This window comes from Peromyscus leucopus, chromosome 6 (assembly GCF_004664715.2).
Source record: "Peromyscus leucopus breed LL Stock chromosome 6, UCI_PerLeu_2.1, whole genome shotgun sequence".
In the NCBI taxonomy this organism is placed as follows: Eukaryota; Metazoa; Chordata; class Mammalia; order Rodentia; family Cricetidae; genus Peromyscus; species Peromyscus leucopus.
In genome coordinates, this window is record NC_051068.1 from 105,637,370 (window position 1) to 105,657,893 (window position 20,524).

General features: G+C 37.3%; 1 protein-coding gene across 5 annotated transcripts in view; it reads right to left on the minus strand.

Moving 5' to 3' along the window:
* Nucleotides 1-20,524, minus strand: part of Gstcd (glutathione S-transferase C-terminal domain containing) — a 107,690-nt gene that overhangs the window by 45,732 nt on the left and 41,434 nt on the right. The window lies entirely within an intron of this gene.

The following is a 20,524-nucleotide window of genomic DNA, read 5'->3' on the forward strand; positions in this document are numbered from 1 at the left end:
CACCTAGGAAGTTAATCTTGTAAGATTATTCATTAGTTGGAGTTTCTGGGCAACATCGTATTTGTGTGTTTATACACACATGCATTTTAAAAACACATTCATTTAACTGTCTGTCTCTGAGTAGTGTCAATTACTTACTTTAATAATTCATTGTTAAAAACTGATTCTTTTTTGTTGTCTTTTTTTAAAAAGGTGAGAGGTGGGTGGAATGAGTGTGCTTCTGAAGATTTTATTAGTTTATTCTTGTAAAGAATACCAAGAAAATATGTCTTTGATCGCTCTAAATATGACATATACCATTTTATATTTATTTGTTCTAAAGAGTCCTTTGTAGGAGGGGAATACATAACATAATAAGAAAATATGGATCCAAAAAAAGAAAACAGAATAACATTTTAGGAGGGAGATGGCAGCAAAGAGAAATGAGTTGAAATGTTAATTTTTGATAAAATGCTCATGGTAAAATGATTTCCTAACACATTAATGAAAACTAGGTTCTACAGAGATGGAACAGTTGGTGCACAGAAAAGTAAAGGATCAAAATATCAAACAATGTTAGCCAAACACTAACAGCTGTTACCAAATGAGAAAGCTATCGAAAAATTTATAATTCCTCAACAATGTAAAGAGACCAAGTGTCTGAATTAGAAAAAATGAGCTGCTGTGTGTGTGTGTGTGTGTATGTGTGTGTGTGTGTGTGTGTACATATATGTATGTAACTAGCTAGAGCTGAAAAGGGAACAATCCCCTCAGGGGATGTAAAGAAACGTTTCCATTCAGCTTTATCCTGCGGCTGCCGGCAGGATTACAGGGCTGATGTTCTAGAAGACTCAAGGAATAAAACATTTTACTCATGTATACATACATAAACTGTGTTGAGCACAGCAAGAAATGCACTATTACACACCAATTGGGTCCCACTCCCAAGAGCATGTGGCTACACAAACTGGAACAAGTGGGGAGAAAACTCAAAAGCTGGGTGGGTAGAGAGGTTAGGTGGATGATATAGGAGGAGGTAGGGTGTGTGGATATGATCAAAATACATTGTGTGAAACTCTGTAAGAATTAATAAAGATACAAAAAGTGTCCACAACATCACTGAGATCAATCGTGTATCGGATTTTAGGTTTTGGTTACATTCATCACAACTGTTAAAGGGCTGGGGGACAGCTTGCTGCTCAGCATAAGGACATGAGTTCAGATCTGCAGCACCACATAAAAGCCAGGCATGGAGGTTCACGCCCGTGACCCTAGTGCTAGTGGGAGGAGACAGGAGGACCCTAGGGTGTTTGCCAGGTTTAGCGAGAGACCCTATCTCAAAATGTAAAATGGAAACATGATTGAAGAGGGCAACCAAAGTCAACCTCTGTCCTTCACACATGCCTGCATCAGTGAGTGTACCCACACCCACATACACACGTGAGCATGTGCACACACTATTTTTAAATGTTAAAAAGAAAAAAAAACCACATTCCAATCTTGGGAATTAAAAAGAGCCCATAAGTAACTCTTGGATGAACAAAATAATCAAAACCAAATGACATACTCTTAAGAAATGAACAGTAATAAGAGCAATACATTAAAGTTATGAGATACAGACAAAGCATGTCTCGGAAAAAGTCTGGAGCCTTTACTAGAAATGTACTCATTGGGAAGCAATAAAGATAGAAAAGTAAATGATTTAAACATTCAGTCAAATGACTAACCAATAATATATATGAAAGAAAACAGCATAAAGCAGAAATAAGACACAGAAAGGGCAAACACAATAGAAATAATCAGAAAAACCCAACTCTGATTTTGGAAATGCAAGACTCCCATAAATATCAATGTGAGTAAGCTTTGCTGTTAAACGTATGTTTTTAAATGTCAATGTTTTATAGAGTTGTTAAATAACTGTGTAACTCAGGATAAAATATACTAAAGATATTAATCAATCTTTCTCTCTCCCTTCTTCCCCCCAGCCTGTGTGTGTGTGTGTGTGTGTGTGTGTGTGTGTGTGTGTGTGTGTGTGTGTATGTATACATGCCTATGTTTACAGACTTTATGTTTTACAGCAATTTTAACTTCAGAGAATGGAGAAAAACCTGTAAACCTCTGCCATTCAATTAACCAACTTCTAGTCCCAGCCAGCACCCTAAAACACAGAAGCACACCTAATCACCCGATCCAGTCTAAATGAAGGTTCACTCTGTGTGCTATACGTTCTGTGGGACTGGACAAGTGTCATACACACCCACTACTACAGTGTCATGAAGAGGGCTTTTTGATCGTAAATCTCCCAAGCTCTGTTTGTCTTTTCCTTCCACACTTACCAGGAAGCAACTGACTTCCTCATCGTCTCTCCAGTTTGACTTTTCCATAATGTTCTACAGTGAAGATTTGTTTACATCGTGGTGTTTCAAGGAAGTGGTTAAAAAATATTATTGTACAGATCAACAGGAATTTAAATACTTTATGAGTTGCTAGTTTTGTTCCTATTTCCCAGATCTCCACAGTATCAGCAAATAAACTTTTTATTTTTCTGACATAGAGGGAAAGCAGCTCATGTCATTTCATACCAAATTAACTCACAAACATACTTTTACAGGAATATAACATATACTCTCAAATTCTTTTGTAATAGACCTAATCCTATTAAAACTAAAACTATCTGAGCTATGTATTTCCAGGAGTCAAGTTTTAAAACCCTATAATTAATGGGCACACCCTGCTTAGTGAGTTCTTAATCCAACTTCAAAGGAGCACAGTATAGCTCTGTTGGGGTGAGCTTCATGCTGTGCTCACATGATTTATGCAGATAAAGAAATATCCAGAAACCTAGTAACCCCTTGTCGGAAAAAGAGGCTGAACTTTGGCTGGAGTAGACAGGCAAAGGAACCAAACTCTGTGGTGTGTATAATGCCAAGAACAAGCTAGCCACTATGAAGGGCAGCCCCTTAGTTATGCATGGGTAAATGAGGATAGGTTGGTAGGAAATGTAAATATGAAATAAAAATTTAAACTTAGAATCAAAGTCAAACTTATTTGCAATACAGTTAATTTCAATTCATACAAAAATGTTAGAATAAATTTTATTTTAGTTTTAAAGAAAACTCCAAATAATTACAATGCTTCAGCTGCAAAGATTTTAGCATGTGTCCCTAATATATAAAGCCTTTTTCCTAACATCACAATGCATGGTATCACATCAAACGAAATTAACAATGAATTTTTTATTAGTCTGATCAAAAACACTGTGACCAGAAACAGGAAACCCTCACTAAGACTTTCTGTTAAAAATGCAGACATCTGCAGGTAAGTGCCTTTATAAATTGTTTAGATTAGGGATGTTTCAACTACAACTAATTGGAACTGGCCAATCAGAGGAGGGTTAGGAATGAAGTAATAGTTAATGCCTTTAACCCCAGCACTCGGGAGGCAGAGGCAGGTGGATCTCTGTGAGTTCAAGGCCAGCCTGGGCTACCAAGTGAGTTCCAGGAAAGGCGCAAAGCTACACAGAGAAACCCTGTCTCGAAAAAAAAAAAAAAAAAAAAAAGAAAGAAAAAAAGAAAAAAAGAAAAGCGAGGTAAATTTAAAGATTTTAGACTATGACATTTTAGGATATTTTATATTTGTACAGGAAGTAGCTTTGATCAACATCCTCCATACCATACAAAATACAAAAGAGACAGTTTACAGTTACTTACTGTTCTATTGCTGGGAAGACACATCATGAGACAGCTTTTATGCTTTTCAAATATTCACATAAGCCTATCTTCACAAATCCTAATTTTGTTAATATACATATTAACGGTGCAGATCTGATTCTATCACTGTAACAAGTGTTACATTACAGAAACCACAAGCTTTTCCTGCTCACTAAAAGCAAGTTCATTAAGCTCCAATATGACTGTCTCGCCTCTGCAAGTTTCCAATACAGCTAGCACAATTTAAGGAGGTAATGTCTTGGCTTTCTTCTAACTTTCACAATCTAAACACTGCTACTTCATGTACATCATTCTACAGAAGATCCATAAGGGATCATCTAAGTCATGCAGCCCAGGCTCATTTTCAGGGCAGAGAAACCATGTCAATATAACACTGGAAGCATAATAATATGGTTTTGAACTAAAAACAAGTCATGGACACCTAGTCTGTTAAAGCTTAAAGGTCTTGATATGCTGGACAATTTGACTCTATCTACTGTTTCTGCATATGCCTTAGTTTTTATCTTTTAATTACAGACTAGAATTGATTTCATGGGCTATAGTCTAATAATATGATCCTGACATCTAGATTGCTCCCTGTATTTCATGGCCTCTTTATTCTCCTAGCCTCTTACTTGGATATGAAGGCTTTTGATTTCTTTTACAGAAAAGCGAGGTAAATTTAAAGAATTTAGACTATGGCATTTCAGGTTATTTTATATTTGTACAGGAAGTAGCTTTGGTCAACATCCTCCATACCATACAAAATACAAAAGAGACAGTTTACAGTTACTTACTGTTCTATTGCTGGGAAGACACATCATGAGACAGCTTATAAAAGAAAGCATTTAATTGGGGGCTTGCTTACAGCTGCAGAGGGTTAGTCCATAGCATCGCGTTGGAGAGTGTGGTGGTAGACCTGCATGGCAGTGGAATAGTAGCTGAGAGCTTACATCTGATCCACAAGCTTAAGGAGGGGGGGAGAGGGTGTGGAAGAAAGAGAGGGAGACCTGGCACAGTCTTTAGAAACCCAAAGCTCACCCGCCCCCATGACACATCTCCAACAACTACCTCCTAATCCTTCCTAAATGGAAATCAACCATTCAAATATATCAGCCTACAGGGACCATTTTCTCTGCTGCTTTGGTATAGGATGTGAGCTCTCAGTATCCAGTCCCAGCCAGCATTCCTGCCTGCTGTCTGCCACGCCAGTATGGATTCTCACCCCCTGGAACTGTAGCCAAAATAAACCCCTCTATATATTGCCCTGGCCATGGTGTTTTATCACAGCAACAGAAAAGCAAACTGAGAAACTATGGCAACCTGCCTTCTCTGCATCTTTCTTCATCTTCAATATTCTAAGTAACCTCATCAGTTGTCAGGTTATTCAAGAAGAAGCCTTATCATTTCATCAGCTTAGTTATTAGAGGAAATCACAACAGTAGACTGGAAATTGAGAGACTGTTACTTTGCTACTAACAGACTATGATTTTGGGCATCAAGATGGCTCCCAAAGATTCTTTCTATTGCATTCATACCTTTGTGAAATCTCTTCCCCTTGACTGTGGACCAAATCTGGTGACTAACTTACATGGAAAAGAATACTGTAAAGATGATCTGCCACTTCTCAGTTTTAGTTTTAAAACAGACAAACTTCTCTCTTTGGCTTGCAGCTTCCTGGCACACTGACAGAAACCAGTTGCCAGGCTGTGAGCTGTCCTCTGGGAGGCCCACAGAACTAAGGTCCCCAGAACACATCCACAGAGCACCTAAGACTCATTCCAACACCTCTTGAGGAATAGGATCCTCACAACAGACATGTAAATGGACTTGGAGCAGTCTAGGTTTGTGAGGAGACCACAGCACCACAGCCATGCCAGGATTCGGAACCACAGAAGCTGAAGTAAGTTCTTTTATGTCACTAAACCCAAGGCAGTTTATGTGCAGCAACAGAAGCCTAGTTCAGGCTGGGCTTCCACCCTTGTTCAACAAAGTATCTGGATTAAATGAGCTTTTGAGTCTCTTCTGTTGACAGGAAAGCTCTAACGCGGACTCCAACTTCATGTTCTTATAATCCAGTCTGGTTACAATGTGTATATATTTTGAAATAAGGTTCAGGTTTTTGGAAATTTCCCTTTGGATATGTAACAGCCAAAGTCCACTTTACTAGCAGCACTGCAGTAAGAAGAAAATCTTAATAAATCCCTTTGTAATAAATAAAGTATGTGTTGTTCACAGGGATGCCTAGAAAGGCTAGCCAGTGTTCTAAGAATCTCATTTGCCCGCTTTAAGAACTTGGCATGTTTGGGCTAAGTAATATAAAATGTTTGGTTCCTTTTTTATTAAAAATAATCAGAACTGATATAAAAGGCTATTTCCAGCAGTCCTATCTTTTAAAAGTTGATGGATGAATAAGGATATTTCTAGACATGCACAAACTAAGGCAGGTCATGACTCTCAAGTCAGCACTGCAGAAAGACCTAGAGCAATACTGCACACAGGGAGGGCGTGAGGAAACAGAAAAGAATACAATCCACGAGACAAAGGATGAGTAAGGAGAGCAGAAAACTCCTTCACGTCCAAACCGTAAAGGGTAGAGGGACTGGCCAGAAGTCCTGGGAACCTGTTGTCTCTGACTTGCCAGCTTTGTGTGACAGCTGCACACCACTGCGCCCAGCTTTCTACATGGGCAGTGGTGAGTTGAACTCAGGCTCACATGCTTGCCTAATCACTTTACTGACTGAGCCTTCTTCCCAGTTCCTACTCTTTTTATCACTACCCCTCTGTAACATAATTTCAAACTGGGTACTGTGACACCTTTAGCACTTCTCCTTCTGCTTAGGGCCTTTTGTGCTTCCACTTAAATGGTGAAATTGTTTTCCTAAGGCTGGGAAGAATGCAATTTGAATTTATTTTTTAAAATTGCACTAGCAATTGTACTAATAATATTCATTGAAAATAGAGGAGAAATGAAGACATTCCTAGAGCAATCTCAAAATAAGCACTAGTGTGGTGCTGGTACAAACAAGAAATGCAGATCAATGTCTTAGTAGAACAGAGTAACACTAAGAGAAAATCTTAGTTGTAGTCACCTAATTTTTGATAACACTTTCAAAATTATACATGTGGAGAAGACAGTATTTTTAACAAATGTTACTAGGAAAACTGGGTTTCCATATGAAGAATGAAATGGAGGATCCCCACAATACTGAAAACAGAAATACCATATGATCTTGCTATACCACTCTTGGGAAAATACCCCAAAGCCTCTAAAGACAATATACCATAGAGATACTTACACATCTGTGTTTATACTGTTCTATTCCCAACCCTGAGAAAAATGGGACCAGACTAGATGTCCATCAGTAGATGAATAGATGAAGAAAATGTAGTACATATACATAATTAATTTTATGCCACATCATGGTAACTGGTTGTTTTGTGGCTAGTTTTTAAAAGGTTAAGAAAGTTTCTCTTCCTAGTCTTAAGTGTTTTATCATGTAAGAGTGTTAGATTTGCCAAATGTCTTTTTGGTGTATGCATTAGGAAAAACAAGTTTCAAAACAAGTAGTGACAAATAATGAATATAGCCCCCTGAATAAAGTAAGAATCCATACCATAAACCTATGTGGTTATTACTTTGTCCTCTATTGACAGCACATTATACTGACTTTTAAGAATATGTATTTTGTATTTATGCATGTATGGGCAAGTGCATGTCACAGCTTGCACATGAAGGAAGAGAACAGGACAACCTGGAAGGCTGTTTTCCTCTTCTACTGTGTGGGTTTCAGGTGTTAAACTTAGGCTCTCTGGCTTGGTGATCCATCTTGCCATCCCTTATTATGTTTTGAATGCTAAACATCGTCCCTTTCTGGAGTAAATCTCATTCTGTTATGGTGTACAATTCTTTTATAAATCCATTATTGGATTTGGTTAGGTAATATTTGGTTTAAAGAACTGTACCTACACTTTAAGGGATACTGGTCTGTTTTCTTTTTAGTGTGATGATTAGAGTAGGTTTGTTTTAAAAAGCATTATGGGTCTTCAATTTTGAAAATATATGATACCAATCTTCAAATGACTAAATAATACATCAGATGTAATGGCATTCTCAGATCTTTTAATTGTTGGAGGTAGGAAATTCAAAATCAGAGAAGAATCGTAGTCCAGGAAGGTCTAGAATATATCTGCACTGGGATTAAATATCTGACCAGCATACATGCATGCACAAGCGTGCACACACACACACACGCACACACACACACACACACACACACACACACACACACACTGACTGTGTCCACTGAGATGGCCTAGAAGCAGAAACATCCCAAGGGCTGTGATTGAACTCTGTATCCAGATTGGGATAAAAGACAGTATCCAGGATTCAGTCAGAAAATATTTTGAGACACAAGAAATGAAGGAAGCCCTCAAAATATGATGGAGCATTTCAAAATATGTTTGAAAGGACACATACTGGCCAACCCAAGTCAAAATTGTGATGATATGTAAAGCACTGGAAAATAAGTGTCAATGAATCTAATATAGAGAACAAATAAATCAGTAAGTGGAGAACAGAAGGCTTTTCCTTAGCTTACCAAGGAATGAATAGAGATGCTAGCAAACCACCATTTTGAAAACATGGATTATCAGTAACTGATCTGATACAAGTCAGTGAGAGTAAAATATGGATGCCATCTTTCAGTGAGAAAAGGAAATGGAGTAATGTCACAGAAGATATGCCTGACCATCTTCAACGGCAGGGGCATCACATTATCTTCCAACATAAACAGGCTTCTACAGTAGCGGAGTAGCTGTGGTGTTTCTGCCCTAGCTCTACAACCTAGATCTAATCAGGATATCCAAACAGATGGAAGCAGCAGATAAACCCAAAGTGATGGGGATACCTCTCCAATAACTCCTGTATGCTTCTAAAATGTCAAGACTGTAAGTGACAAAGGAAGTTGTTCTCCTGATTGAAAGAAATGAAAGAACGCCAGACATGGTGGCGCACGCCTTTAATCCCAGCACTGGGGAGGTGGAGGCAGGCGGATCTCTGTGAGTTCGAGGCCAGCCTGGTCTACATAGTGGGTTCCAGAACAACCAGGACTGTGACACAGAGAAATCCTGTCTTGAAAAATTAAAAAGAAAAAAAAAAAAGAAAAAAAGAAAAAAGAAATACTGAAACTAAACATGATAAATGATCTGGTACTGGATACAAATCAAATAAATACAAATGAGATGTTATTGAGCTAATTGATGCCATTTGAGGCTATGGAGATAACAGTACTGTATCAATACTAAAAGCCCTGGTTTTGAGCATTGTACTGTGGTCGTACAAAAGAATGTAAGGATCAGATGCCTAAAACTCCTTCAGCCACTTCAAGGGAAAGATGCATATGTATATCCGCACGGACACAGAAGCAGAGGGGCAGAACATGAGAAAGAAATTACGGCAAAATAAAATGTAAACAACTGGTATAGCTGAATATTTCTGAACCATTTCAAAAATTTTCTTTGAGTATAAATCACACTAAAATAATAAAAGTTCTTAGGAATATATGACACTAACTATAAAATAAGCTGAATTTTACCAAGAATTTAATAAGAAATGCAATTTTAAAAGCACATTAAGCCCCAAATCCTGTTTTGTTTTTTTTAAACTGAAAGGTTCTAGATAGCAGAGTGAAATATATATATTTTAAAGCTAACATTCTCCAAAATATCCAATGGACAGTTTACTCTAAAGGACAAATGGAGAACATTAATAATCAAGTATTATCCACTCTGGTTGTACATTCCAATCTTACTAAATAAATTAATCCAAATATGTGCCTCCAGAAGCAAGAAAAGTTAAAATTCAAACCAACTTCCCACCTCGACCAGAAGGAAAGGTGTGAGAGGTGCTTCATACAAATGCATGAATGTCCTTCTCTACAGCTGCTGCTAAGGGGTTACAACTTTGACATTAAACAAAATGATTTGCGATTAGACCAAACTGGAATACTTACATTTTATATATGACATACACACAAAACATAGTAGTTCCTTTCATAGAAATGAAACTGAATTTTTATGAAAACATGATTTGAGTGACTAAAGCATTCTGAAATGACAACAGTTCCCTGTGCTGGGAAGCCATGATGATTCTTCACCATAACAGAGAACCATGCACCCTGGAGAACAGTGGAGACGCCACACACCCTGGAGAACAATGGAGATGCCACACACCCTGGAGAACAATGGAGACACCACACACCTTAGAGAACAATGGAGATGCCACACACCCTGGAGAACAATGGAGATGCCATGCACCTTAGAGGCATCCAGGATAGCTTTGGAAAGGTTTAATTTACAGGTGTTTGGTCCCATTCTGTATTATCACAGAGTTTAAGAAGACAACAGATGGGGTTATACATGACAACCTCCATACAGAAGAATTCTCACATCTCGTTGTTTAATCTGCTCTGAAGCACAATACTCACTAAGAATGTAATGGATTCATAAACCCATTTTTGGTTGAAAGAAAAGATCACATGTATGAAATTAAGAGAAAAATAAAGCATTTCAAAATAAAATACAAGCCAAATGTTATCATTTTTATTATTTTCTATAGAGAAAATATTTTCCAGTTTCAAATAACTCTGGACTTTGGAATTATAACCTGTTTTTATGTTCAAAATAAAAAAACATTGCAGTGGAAAACACTGAAGGACCACTGAACTCGATGTTGTATTTACATATCTATATCTGTACAAAATAATGATTACAAATGTTTGTTTAAAAAGGGGAAGTGCAAATGTGAATTTAACAAGAACTTGTAGATTTTCAACACTGTACACAAACTCCTTTGTTACAAACAAATAGTTAAGCTTCAAAAAAAAAAAATTTTATTCTATTCTTTGTGTCTCGAGAAAAACCCAAAGTACTGAATTAAAGTTACATTACATTTTATTTTAATGTGAAACAAATTTGTGATTTATTATAATTTTCTTTTTGAGAAATATAAGGATCAAATAATTTAGGCAAGCTGTCTGAGACAGCTGCACAGGTAAGGACATGGTTTCAAACTCTGGCACACTTAAAACTGACGTCCACCCACACTGCGCTTTCAGACTCTTAGCTGAAGCAATCGATATTTGATTTGATTAATCAACCAACTTCATAAATCAATATATATTATAAATTAATCCTTTATAACTGAGAACATGTTCACACCTGAGGCAACTATAGGAATTAGTATGGAACTTATGCTTACACGAAAGGGTGGCAACAGTACTTTTCCTCCTCTGATGTCTACTATCCTCAGTGAAGAGTATGTTCCCTCAAAATGACCTACTCAAATATCTTACACATTCTTTCTCTGTCCAGACATTTTTATGTGGCTCAGACTTCTTATCAGCTAAGGTACAAGACACAATAAAATTTCCTAGACACTTCATTCTAGTAGTTTCTAGGCAGGAACAGTGGCACATACATTAGCTTAGCAAGGAAGATTGTTTCAGAAGATCACAAACACAAGCCTTGAGGGAAGGCACTGTGCAGTGACCCAGGCAGGTAAATACTGCAAGGGCACTCTTGTCCAACCTGGAACTCAGACCGAATTCCCTGCAGAACTCATCAGCTTCACAGTCACCATCTACAGCAGTTTGCTGTTAATAAGCCGTGGCTGACCAATGGGGTAAGGACACCGAGTCTGAAGTCTCCCCGGGTCTGTATCATGGGAAATGTTAGAAATGTTGTGTGCTCTGGCTAAGCAAGGTTTTTATTATTATTACTATGTCTTTGTTGTCAGGGAACAATGTGGAGCACACAATTAGATTCAACATCTGTACAGCAGGCTTTGTAATCAGGCAGTACTTGTTTCTCTCCACAGGAGAAAGAAATAAAAAAGAAGACCAGGTATACAGACTAAGTGGTATATATTTATCTATGTAAAGAATACTGGTAATTTAAAACTAGTTCTGACCTAACAAAATATCTTCCCTGAAATGTCTTAAACATTAACTAATATTAATTGAACATAAATAGGACATGTCTAAATCCTTTTACTGTCAGTAGACATTTGGCAAAAAAAATAGATCTCTCTAATTCATTAACTTCAAGCTCTTTGTTTACATTTGTCAAAAATAGTATTGAGGGTTAGAGATAACTCAGCAGTTAAGAGTACTAAGGCTCTTCCAGAGATCCTGTGTTAGAGTCCTAGCAGCTACATAGCAGCTCACAACCATATGTAACTCCAGTACCAGGGAATACTCTGGTCTCCATCAGTACACACAAGGTGCACAAACACACATGCAGGCAAAACATACATGCACAATAAATAAATAAAGATTAAAACAGTTCTTGCACAATGCTCTATTTCATATCCAAATCCATGTCCCACTAAATGAGACACCAGCTTATTATACATCTTACCAAACAGTCTCTATATTTACCTTTATTTAACAGTAAGTTTACTTGACAAACTGGTAATTTGAGGAAGAATCACTGTATAATACATGTTATCACATAATACTTTATTGATAGTACTTGCAAGTGTTAGTGTCTGGAGGGAAAGGTACCCTGACTGCCAGAAGTCAGGCGATACCTGCAGCTGTAAAGGGAAAGTATCCAGACTTGTTGGCAAGTCAGGCTATACCTGAAGCTGGGTTCCAGTGGGGGATGGGCTCCCTGCAGGATGTAGCAAACCTGCTCCTCTCCTAGAGAGTTGCTACAGCTGAGCTCTGCTCCATTCCCCTAAAGGAGTTTCCTAGCAGAGATCCATTGCTTCTCTGTTCCACTCTGCAAAGAGAGTTTCCCAGCAGAGATTCTGCTCTGCTCTGGCGAAAGAAGGTCTTCACCCAAAACTCGAAAGAGATTTATTTGGGAAGGAGGAATCCAGGAGAGTGGCTGTCTCTGCCAGGGTGAAGGGCAGCTGTCAATTGAACAGGTATAGGGCTTATATATGGCTTCTTAGGGGCGGAGTTTTTCCAGGTAGAAGATTTTCAGGGTGGGAACTGGTTGGATTTCAATCCCCTTGAGCTTGAACAAGCTCAGATTGGCTAGATTTTGTGCTCAGGGACTGGTTGTTTTTCCTGCTCAGGGATTGGTTGGTTTCATGCTCAGTTGGCCCAGGGGCAGGTTTGTCTCTGGTTCCAAGACCAAAGTGTTTTTTCACTGGCTCTTTTTAAGCTTTTAGCTCTAGTTTTAGGGCCAGGGTATGTTTCTTTCACTGGCTCTGGTTTCAGGATCAGAGTGTGTTTCCTTGGCTGGCCCTTATACCCTATACTACTAAAGGCTAAAAATGAAAAACCTGAACCAAAATTTAGAGAACTGAGAAATCTGCCAATGCTGTAAGGAATTACAATAGTATTTCTTTTACAAACAAAAACTCAACTTTTAGGTTTTTTTTTTTTGTTATTTTTATTATTTTTCACTACAAAGAAAACATTCTGTGTTAGTCTAGCTCAGAGAGCATGGCCAAGTCTAGTTAAGTGAACATTAGACAAACTAAGATTGAGAGACATGTACAAAGCAAATGGTCCTGTTTTTCCAAGTCATTAAGGTCAAGGAAGACAAAGAAAGTGTGTGTGTGTGTGTGTGTGTGTGTGTGTGTGTGTGTGTGTGTGTGTGTGAGAGAGAGAGAGAGAGAGAGAGAGAGAGAGAGAGAGAGAGAGAGAGAGAGAGGAGAGAGAGAGAGAGAGAGAGAGAGAGAGATGACAGAGAGCCAAATGTGATAACTAACTGAAATAACTAACGGGGCCTTTTCTCTGGATATAAAAGACATCAAGGGGGTAAATTATAAAATCTGAAGAGAGCTTGTGTTTTAGACAATAGTATTATACCCATGGCAACTTAGTGGTGTTTTTAATTGTCTTGTTCGTTTGTTTAAGAAAATGTAACTGTATTTTCTTTTGCTTCTATTTTAAGGTGCTCCAGGGTCCTGTGCATGCCAGGTAAAAGTCCCAGTTCTGCTTGTTTTAGGAAAAACACTTGAAAATATGCAGGAACAAATGTAAGCTTTTCATCTGAAAAAATCTCAAACAGCTTGGAGGCGGGGGTTGGGGTAGAGGCAGGGACAATACATATAAAGAGAATCTGGCAAATATTCACACTGGAAAATGTGTCTAAAAGTTGGATTAGAATTTTTTGTACTATTCTTGCAACTTTTATATAAGTCTGAAAGCATATCAGAACAAAAAGTTTAACAGGGTATAACAGAAAAGCTTACTTATGGTATTACAGAATATACAACTCAAAGTTAGGAAAGGGCCTAAATAACTTCATGCAATTCACTCTTCACAGTTTTGCCCTTATCAAGAAGGTAAGCTGTCACTCAAATATTTGTCCCTCTTGTTTATATATATATGAATACAGAGCAATGACATTATAGTCTCTAAAAGCTGACAGTTTCAGTTTTTCAAGCAAACAGAAGAATACATAGCTGAAATACTTTGAATGTTTTGTTGTTACTTTCAAATTGGTATAGTATTACAAAAACATTGCCAGAAACCCTTCAGTCCATTGTAAAATAATATTTAAGTACATGTATGCTAAGCAAATATACACTTAAAAATTGAGATCTTGCTGGGCGGTGGTGGCGCACACCTTTAATCCCAGCACTCGGGAGGCAGAGGCAGGCGGATCTTGTGAGTCGAGGCAGCTGGCTACCAAGTGAGCTCCAGAAAGTGCAAAACTACGCAGAGAAACCCTGTCTCGAAAAACCAAAAAAAAAAAAAAAAAAAAATGAGATCTTGTAATTTAACATATAACCTATATATACATTGTTAACCAAAGCCACTATTTTCTGTTTGCCTATACCTAACTTCAGATGCATATATTCCACAAAAATCTGATGATTTAGGTTCTACTGTTAATGTAAAGCACAGCTCCAGCACTTTCTGAAATTCCATGCTTTTCCTAGCTTCAAATGCTTCCTATCCCATGTTACCTGTTAAAATTATGTCTCAGATGTGAAGATTCAAAGGCCAATAACAGTGCAGTCTTCCTCCATCCCACAATCAGAGCCAACCACTCCTCTTCTGACTTGCTATAGGCCTTTATTAAACAAAGTTTATTAAGGATTTCTTAATATATACATTAGACACTATATCAACATGAGCGATGGCACCCTAGCCCTTGGGAGACTGATGCAGGAGAATTAGGAATGCAAGGCTATATAAAAAGCTTGAGGCCAGGTTAACACGAGACCCTGTTAACCAGCTGGTCAAACAACGAAACGACAAAATCAACCAAGGCAAACAAAAATGAAAAGAGCCTCACTATATCTAAGATACTGTGAGATCTGTAAGAGGTCACAGATTAGAAATATTCATTGATATCATTCTAATTATATAAGAAAACAATGGGGCTATAAAGAATACCCTGAATTTACGAGGCACATATTTCTGCCAACTAACTAGGGTTTTACAAACATTATTTGAGTTGGCTCCTCTTACCACTGGTAGATTGTAGGAGTCTGTCTGTAGGTTATGTCTTTAAACTAATTACTACCCCTTGAGGAGAAAACAGGCACCTAAATAAATTATAGCACACAATCAAAATGTAATATTGCAGAGAGAACAAGGCGGGGGGTGGGGTGGGGAGAAGGGGAGAGGAGGGAGGAGGCAGGGAGGTTGAGAAAAGGCTGCTGTGTAACATCTAAGCTGTGCACTGAAAGTTAGATTTGTGATAAAGTAAAAAAAGCTCTTTTTGTTTGGGAATGCTAGAGAAATGTTAAGAAATAGGCAGATTTACACAGGAAAAAAAAACATGCCTGAAAAATACAAATTCTATATAAAAGGTAATTAGTATTAGAAAGATAATTATATAAACACATATATGTATACACATGCTTAATACAAAGATATAGAATATGAACTTTATCACTTGTCGGAAATACATAAACTCAAAATTCGCCCCCTTTGCTATCAGAATGTACCTGGTTAAAAATATCAATACATTTTTATTTAATATAAATAATTCACTCAGCTTTTAACAAAGAGTAACTCCCCAAACTTCCATGATACAAAGAACTCTCCCTTAGAAACCAGAGGCTGGGCATGACTAGAGTTTCTATTATGCACATTAATCCCACAGAATGGAGACAGGGGAGCACAGAGAAAGTCACGAGACTCCCGGAAGTATACAGTCGTATATTAGAGATGATGGCCCCAGAAAAATCAGCCAACATAACTTCCTCAGCCTAGAGAAGAAAACAGCCTAGTATAAATTAGAATTGGAGACTATAATTAGGAGTTCACTTTTGTAAAGCAAGTTTTCTCAGGTGCTACGTGGGAAAATCTATACCTCAGTGTATTTAACATAAAAGCTACATAAAAGAAAACCACTAAAAAAGGGCGGACACAGAACAACTTCCTACATGCTAGGTTTTAAAACTAGAACATTCTACACCGCTTGCTATTCTAAAGTTAAATGAAATGTCCTTTTGCTCCAATATTTCTTCTGCCAACCTCTGTAAAAACACATATGACATACAAACAAGCAAATAACATTTGTTTTCTGATTCTGTAAGTTACATATTTATCAATATTAGAAACTTTGGCAGGTTAAAGACAAAGGAGCAATGTAACCCATTGAGCTGTGAAATTTTCTAGCTGAACTATTTATTGCTAATAAGTTTTGGTATTCTAGGAAGTCCTGCAAAGTCACAAGGCAGGAAGATAGACAAGCCCTCAGAAACCTGCAGACTGCAACCTGCAGTAAAACCCGAGAGGACAGCAAAGCAGTGAGCAGAGGCAACAAAATGTCACAAGCAGCAGCATCAACCCAAGTTTATAACGTGGTCATCCGGGTTAAGGTAACTTCACTACACAGTATTGCCTGCTTCTTCTTTATTTTTGGCTCCACAAAGTTTTGAACTTACAAAGATGTTCTATGTCAGGACAAGAAAAAAGAAAGACAATTACATGTGTATGTGTGCGTGTGTGTATGTAAGGATACAGTGTTTTTTTTTTTTAAGTTTCCTATTTCTCCAATTAAATAGAAAGTATTAAAACAAAACGTCACCATTTATTTACTATGCAGTTTTTGAGAAAAACCTCTCATGTAGCAAGCTGGCCTGAGACTGTGGCAGAGGTTGGTCTTGAACTCCTGATCCCTCTGCCTCTACTCCTCAAGCACTGGGATTGTCAGTGTGTGCTACCTAGATGAAATACTATATTTAAAGAAATTGATCTTAATTAGTTAGTATAATCCCCTTCACATATTTAGAGTATATAACATTATTTCTTCGTTTAAATTAAAACATTTTAGAAAAAAAGTATATCCTCATGGTTTTTGCTTTGTACTTCCTTACAGATCATAGGAGCACAATATAAACACTATGTTAACATTTAATAAAAATTAGCCAGACACTCTATCATACAAATATTTATAATTAGTCTTAGTCTGAATTTAATTTAATGCACGTGTAACACTTTCAAGGGTAGGAAATTTGAGCAGTTGGAGCTTGTTATTGGTTTGGCCCTTGAATAATGAAATGTTTTCTATTCCTGTAGAAACTAATGCATTTCTAGCTTCCTTTTGCATTTCCTTACTCCACAATCCCAGCACATTTGCCTAGTGAATGTAACAAATGAAATATAGATGTAATGGTCCCCACATCGTTTCTGTCTAATAAAAAAATGTATCAAAAGAAGCTACAAGCTAATTTTCAAGGCGATAATGCTTAGTCTGTATCTATAAAATATGCAGATACAGACAAAAGCAGATAAAAACATTATGCTATTTTTATAAAAAACAGTTTTTAAAAGTTTTTTTAAAAAGTTTTTGTGAAAAAAAATGTTTTAAGTTGAAAGAAAAAGCAAATAACTATAGAATTCTTTCATGGAAAAGAAAACTAATCATTTCCTCACATCTTAATATGCTTATAATATTGTAAAATGTGAAACCACTTTAAGAACTTAATTGCCTATGTGTCAGAATAACTTTACAAACATACATACACACATGCTGAGAGAGAGAGAGAGAGAAGGAGGGGGTGCCATCTACATATAGGGCAAAGCAAAACAACTTCTGAAAGCTATCATACTCACTAGTCTGTTTTCTTGCCTAGCCTTGAAAGATATGGTAGAATTATGAAATACTTTCTAATTTATTCTCAGAAGTTTACAGAGAAAAAAATTCATTAGCCAAATGTTCATTTGTTGAATATTATGAGAGTAAGATTCATGGAACTTGTTAGCTCATAACCACTAATAAAAACTGTTTTGACTATATTATTATCTCCATGCCCAATTCACACACCACACACACTAAAGACTTAACCTTCAACATAACTGTATCTTTAAAGAGAGAATCTTTAAAGAGGTGATTATGCAAAATGACATAATGAGGGTAGAGCTAACGTATAAGAGCACTGATGTTCGTATACAAAGAACAAAACCCTGGGAGGAGAGACCACATGAGGACTGAGCAAGAGGGCAGCCTCCTGGACTCCAGGAAGAGGATCTTCACCAGAAAGCCATGTGCTGGCCATGTGATTTTGGACTTCTAGCCACTAGAACTAAGAAAAAATTTATTTACGTTGTTAAACACACCCTGGTATCTTGTTATGGCAGCATGAGCACACTAATATACTAATATACCATTTCTTTCTCTAAACCTGATATAGCCATTCATAAATAAATGAATTATTACAGAGTTAAAAATAAGTATTATCTACTGGAGATGTACAGTAATATAAATTAATAGTTATATAAGACTCCACTTTATATATTTTATATGAACCTACAACAGTAATAAAATATTTTAAAGCTATTGAAAAACTTAACATTGGACAGGTTTTATATTTTACCAAAATATTTCACTAGTTGATATGTTTGTCTTGTTTGTTACGTAAATACAGGTAATATGCTACATACTCAGTAGACACAGTATAAGTCACTTATTTTCACAGCTGGAGAGATGGCTCAGCAGTTAAGAGCATTGGTTGCTCTTTCAGAAGACCTGGACTTGATTCCCAGCACTGACACTGTGATTCACAACTGTCTGTAAGTCCAATTCCAGGGGATCCCATGATCTCTCTAGCCTCTGCAGGCACCAGACACACATAAGGCACACAGACATACACACACACGCAAAACATCCACACACATAAAAAACATAAAATGTGTTTGTCTTGGGTAAGTGAAGTTTGTTATTAACCAAATTTAAAACAAATGGATTGACTAATCTTTCAAGATCTAAGTCGTATTTTGCATATTTTTACAGGATGGAAAGATTCATCGTCCCCCAAGGTACCACACAAAAATAGAACTATAAGAAAAATCACTATAAAGGTATGATTCAACTTAAAACTATGAACAAATTTTAAAAGCTTATGAGTATCTGGAAGTACAAAAAGAAAAAAGTTCATCAGTAGAAACCAGCTGTTGTAAATGGCAAGCCAGATTTCCGAAATGTCAATATTATTCTGCAACAAACAATCTACCAAACACGACCAAACCATTCGTTGGGAAAATATTAACACCTGCTTCTGTTTTCTTTGAGGTAACAGGGTAGACATGTCAGTAGGTCAGGTATAGAACTACATCCTCTTTGATGTACCCACCCAGGACTTATTTGTCCTGGGTTCTGTGTATATCTCCTCTAAACTAGGCCCTAAGTGACTCACAACAAGGAGCTAACTCTGAATAAACTGTGGCTTGCCATGGTACTAAAAATGCTAATACCCTTAAAAACCATCAAGGAGAATCTTTCAGTTTCAGAACACATTCACCTAAGATTTCAGGTAAACTTATTATTACAATCTGTCACTCATATATCCCCTTAGTCAGGTGCCCACCATAGAGATGACAGCTCCAATGTGAATCATTTATTAGGTGACAGAAATTATTCAGGGAAGACTGACTATTTTCCACGTGACAGAGGCCCTTGGGAAAACACCTGAAATCTGGCCTCAGGGAATGAAGATACAGACACCTCCAGCCTGACAACAAGGTAAAGGCATGTACTGCTGTCTTACTCACAACTAGAAATTGTCTTCTTTGGTGGGGAGACCCATCCCCACTTGGTCCCTAGCTCTTGAGCTGCAAATGCCCAAGTAAAGAGCAACCCTAGGAATAGACTGTTCAGATTCACACAGATTTAACAGGGGTGACAAACCACATGGACACAGACAGGTGACATCAACTTAAGGCACAAGAAGAAAGTGATCGAGCAACAATACAGACACGAGTGGTCTCTCACTGCTTCTGACCACATTTCTTTCTACAGTTTATTCCTATATTGTTATACTCCAAGAAGGAAATGATAAAGCAAGCCAGTCAGCAGTCAACTGTATGGAAATACCACATTTTTATATTATGAACAAAACGGTGTTCAACAAACTCAGTAAGAAAAGAAAATCTTTAGATGAAATATCACAGTCACATAATAGTTCACAAAATGAATAAGCCAGGAAAATACTGCTTCATGTTCAGTAAATAAAGTAAGTTTGATAAATTGAGTCAGAGCCTTCTCCTACAGAATGGTAACCAATGATAAAACTTGCTCTATGGCCAAAGTCAAGACCCTCTTGAGCTGCTTGCAAACTTGCCCAAACATGAACCAAGTCCCCTTCTTTCTGGCCTCTCATGGCACCTGCTGCCTCTGTCTTTCTGACACAATAGTCCCTAAAGAAACAAAGAAATTATATCTAAAAGGGGACACAGCTGACAAAAGCTGATTAAGATCAACGTCTCAGAAGAAAGTATCACAAAACAGTTTTTACTAACTCCTTAAAAAGAAAAGTTCTAAGAGACACCAAAGCAATGTAAGTTTATTGAAGTTGCCTGTTCATATGAATTCCTCAAATAGGAAGCTCTACTAGAGGCCACCTGACTTAG